Source organism: Bison bison, unplaced genomic scaffold (assembly GCF_000754665.1).
Source record: "Bison bison bison isolate TAMUID 2011002044 unplaced genomic scaffold, Bison_UMD1.0 scf7180017864228, whole genome shotgun sequence".
Classification (NCBI taxonomy): Eukaryota; Metazoa; Chordata; class Mammalia; order Artiodactyla; family Bovidae; genus Bison; species Bison bison.
The window spans coordinates 1,950,314-1,955,589 of record NW_011494800.1 but is presented as its reverse complement, the minus strand read 5'-3'; positions in this window follow the sequence as shown (position 1 = coordinate 1,955,589).

The window sequence follows — 5,276 nt, the reverse complement described above, 5'->3', positions numbered from 1 at the left end:
ATCTTATTCAAAAGCAGAGATATTACTTTGCCAACAAAGGTCCGTCTAGTCAAGGCTATGGTTTTTCCTGTGGTCATGTATGGATTGAGAGTTGTAATGTGAAGAAGGCTGAGTGCCAAAGAATTGATGCTTTTGAACTGTGGTGTTGGAGAAGACTCTTGAGAGTCCCTTGGACTGCAAGGAGATCCAACCAGTCCATTCTGAAGGAGATCAGCCCTGGGATTTCTTTGGAAGGAATGATGCTAAAGCTGAAACTCCAGTACTTTGGCCACCTCATGCAACAAGTTGACTCATTGGAAAAGACTCTGATGCTGGGAGGGATTCGGGGCAGGAGGAGAAGGGGACGACAGAGGATGAGATGGCTGGATGGCATCACTGACTCGATAGACGTGAGTCTGAGTGAACTCCAGGAGTTAGTGATGGACAAGGAGGCCTGGCGTGCTGTGATTCATGGGGTCGCAAAGAATCGGACACGACTGAGCGACTGAACTGAACTGATGCTTCCAATGTGGCTTAGTGAAAAAAGAATCTTCCTGCCATTGCAGGAGACTCAGGAGACGGGGTTTCTATCCCTGTGTTGGGAAGATCCCCTGGAGAAGGAAATGGCAACCTACTCTAGTATTTTTGCCTGGAAAATCCCATGTACTGAGAAGCCTGGCAGTCTATAATCCACAGGGTCACAAAGATTCAGACACAATTGAGCACACACACACATATGAGTTTGTGCCCCGCCCCCCATTCATATGTTGAAGTCCTAATCCACAGTACATTAGAATGTGATTCTATCTGGAATTATACTATATGAATGTGTAGTACTCAGTAGGGCATACTGCATCTGGTTACTGAAAAGCCATGGTCTCTTTCTTATTTGCAGGCAATTTCCTTATACACACCCAGGAGAGGTATAGTGGAAAGATAAAATAAAAACAGTAGTTAGCCTTTCATAGTTCTTATTCTATAGACATACCTCCACCTGAAAGAAGACATTGGGAATATTTGACTTGGAAGACAGGACAGCTAAGATAAAAATGGGAAAGAAAAATCCCAAGAAAAACAGAAAACCCAGTCACCTCTCCCACCCCTAGTTATATTCAGCTTTAGCCATTTATTAACACTTACTACAATTGGCAGTTCGCTTACCTTCATTTACTCGGTTTTTGCCCCCTTCACCACTAGAACCTCACAAGGACAAGGACCATGTCTGTCTAGTTCCCAGTTTTATCCCAAGGCTATCCCAGAACTTATTAAATAGTTGATACCTGGTAAACAGTTCTTGAATAATGAAGGAAGGGAAAAGAACTGCAAAAGTATAAACTATTTATTATTCTTATGTGCAAGACACTACTAAGACTATAGAATGACTCAAACAATCTTGTCCTCTTAGGTAGCTTACACTGTAATCAAAGAAAAAGAATGGACAGTGCTGTATCAAGAGTCACTGCATGCCTCAGAATTTCAGAGAAGGAAGAGCAAAGAGTACTTATTGACAGATGCAATTTCTAAGGATGTGCAGAAATAGCCAGCAAAACCAGAAAAGAAACCAGTCACAGAAAGACAAATACTGCGTGATTCCACCAATACGAGTTATCAAATACAGTCAAACTCATAGAAGCAAAGAACAGGATGGTGGTTTCCAGGGGCTGAGGGGAGAGAGAAATGTAGAGTTGGATCAATGTGTATAAAAGTTCAGTTACGCAAGATGAATAAGTTCTACAGATCTAAGTTACAACATTGTGCCTGAAGATAACAATACAGAATTTACACTTAAAAGTTTGCTAAGAAGGTAGATATCACATTAAGGGTTCTTATCCTAATAAAGAGAGAGAGAGAGAGAAACACGAGAATGCTTCATCAGCATCAACCTCTGAATGTTTTCCATACTGCAAAACCATCGGAGTTTCTCTAATATGCTATTTCATGTCAAAGCCTGGCTGTCACAGTGAAAGAGCTATACTTTCAACACTCTCTGTGAAATCAGGGGTCAGCAGGAAGCCTACCAGGCACTTCAATGATGACCACCTGCAATCCCCTCTAGGATACCACTGAACTCCTGGCCTCCATGGGTCTATTAGCCTGTCTGATGAAAAGGTATCTCATGGCACCCAGTGCTCTGAAGTGTGCTATTCCTGTCCCCTCAGGCTGACTGGAGTGCCCATCTGCCTTGGTATTCAACAACTGCAAAGCAGCCCAGCATGCAGGGAATGAAATATCTACTGGGTAAGGGAGACTGTCAATTCTGAAAATGCGTGTCAGTGTGCACTGCCTCTGAGGGTCTGAGGTAATTTTTATGCATTGTGGTAAAGTAGTCCCAGCCTAAGTCTAAACATTTGGCAACTTTCTAGAGAGTATAATTAAGTATCATTGACTATGATTTCCTGGTTTTATCTACCTTTTTAGATGACTATCACAGGAAAGGTTATTCACTTTCCTTCTTAGTGGCTCTTTTTTATTAGATTTTCAGTTAATAAAGCAATAGAGCAGTAAGTATGTTTCCTACTATTGATATCATTTAATGATAAACATGTTTCAGTAAATATGTATTAAAATGATAAATAGATGAGTTAAGCGTGTATTTCCCATGTAATAAATGCATGACTTTATCTAAATATCAGTTCTAACAATAATTTGGGAGAACACCAGTAACTCATTTTATCATTTCACATACTTAGTCACTTGGCAAATTCATTTCATTCTAAATATTATGGCAAGGTAACACATGAAGAGATATATAGTTTTTACTTGACATTATAAAACATATTTTTCTGGTAGTTTTCAGGTCATAAAATTAAACTTATTTGTTTCTCCCAAGCCAAATAAGATTTGGTAAAATGATGGATTCCAGTCTACTGAAGAATTCTTGTCCAGGTAAGATTTAAATGCTTTGGAAGAGTCAGACTACTGGATCAGCTCCATGACCAGCTGAGAATTTATTAAGTACATAGTCCATAGTCCAACTTCTTTTTTTTTTTTTTCATTTTCTTTTATTTTTAAACTTTACAATATTGTATTGGTTTTGCCAAATATCAAAATGAATCCGCCACAGGTATACATGTATTCCCCATCCTGAACCCTCCTCCCTCCTCCCTCCCCATACCATCCCTCTGGGTCGTCCCAGTGCACCAGCCCCAAGCATCCAATATCGTGCATCGAACCTGGACTGGTGACTCGTTCCATATATGATTTCAGGCTATTATAAAAATGAATCCAAGAGCCTTGGAAGAGCCATGAACTATTTTGATGTCTAGGCCAGGATGTCCTTTAGACATTCTAATTGCTCCAGAAGGACCCTAAAACAGTGTCTAGCTCTATCTGTGTCTCCATAGGCACAGATAACCCCTGGAACAGCAGTCTAAAGTTTGTCAGAGACTTTCGGGATAAATACAGGATAATGTTAATGCCAAAAACTCATTCCCTTAAACCTGATAAAACCTGAGTAACCAACTATCAATCAATAAAATGATACTTATTAAATGCTCTATATGTGCCTTCAAATTGTGGTGCTGAAGAAGACTCTTGAGAGTCTCTTGGACTGCAAGGAGATCAAGCCACTCAATCCTAAAGAAAATCAACCCTGAATATTCATTGAAAGGACTGATGCTGAAGCTGAAGCTCCAATACTTTGGCCACCTGGTATGAAGAGCCAATTCACTGGGAAAGATGCTGATGCTGGGGAAAATTGAGGGCAGAAGGAGAAGGGATGAAAGGATGAGACGGTTGGATGGCATCACTGACTCGATGAGTTTGAGCAAACTATGGGAGATGGTGAAGGACAGGGAAGCCTGACATGCTGCAGTTCATGGGGCTTGCAGAGTCGGACATGACTTAGTGACTAAACAGCAATAATGCCTGGTATATACTGGTGACCATAATAGAGAGACGGGCGCTATCTTCCAGGCTTATAGTTCAGAAGAGATGGCATACAGCAAACAATTCATTCAAGAGCAATGGCTGTTAGAAAAAGAGAAGTATAAGGTACAGGGGGACTAAACTAAGGCTAAAGGGTCAGAAAGGTTTCCATGAAGCCGAAAAATGAGTTGACCTTTTGGTAGGTGGTATAGGAGAGAAGGAAGGATGTCCAGGAAGGTGAACCAGCATGTGATTCAAGACCAGTGGAGAGAATTAAGTGGATTCTGTGCCCAGATCCTCTAACTGAAATAACAGAAATTGTATCATTTTAAAGAAACATTTCTGAGGGATAAAAGTGTCCATTCATGAGACACGCTGATGACTTATGTGAGGAGGCAGAGTCTATACCTAAGTCAGGAATACAGGGTAACATTTACCTTTGGTGATAGACCATCACCTATGTAACAGACAAGTCCACAACCACCTCCCCCTCAACAAAGCAGATCTCTCTCCAAATGCCATCACAACTGAATGGATAAAAGCTGCCAACCCAAATTTACACATTACCTTCCAGGGTCATTTGGGTTGTATGAGTAAATATGTATGACCAAGGACTTCCCAGCTGGAGTGAATGGTAAAGAACCTGCCTGCCAGTGTAGGAAAGGTAAGAGACACAGGTTCCATCCCTAGGTTAGGAAGATCCCTGGAGGAGGAAGTGGCAACCCGCTCCAGTATTCCTGCCTGGAGAATCCCATGGACAGAGGAGCCTCGAAGGCTACATGGGGTCGCACAGAGTTGGACATGACTGAAGCAACTTAGCACACACATTTATGACCAAACTGACTGCTCACTGTACACCATTTTCTATTAACTTAAAATAAAAATCAAGTTTCACTGGACAACATATTCTAAAATCTTTAAATTTTTGAAGGGACAAGTTCCTTTTTAGAGTTCCTAAATTTTATCCCTAAGAAAAAAGGGGCCTAGGAGATAATTTAACTTGCAAAACATCCTAAAGCTAGTTAGAGTCAGAGCTGGAACTAAAATCCTGATTTTTATTCTAATTCTCTTTACACAATTACATATAGATGTTCTTAAAATTATCTATATATATTGCCGCTCTCTAGCAAAAGTGATAACGACTGGATATAAACAACCAACCATACCTAGAGAAAAACTCCTGGTCAAGTTATTCATTAGAATCCTATTATATGACAAGTATAATTTTGTAAATAGTGAGACTGAGATCATTAGATTAGTAATGCTACTAATAATGTGGATGAGTCACAGATTTGCAGTGATGGTGAACAATGGCTATAAGAGGCTAGACAGCACACGGCCACAGCAAAAGGTGTGTGAACACACGGTGGCTCTAACAATGGCTCAGCAACAATGACGCCAATTTGCTCGTTTAGTTTGACCTCAAGCCT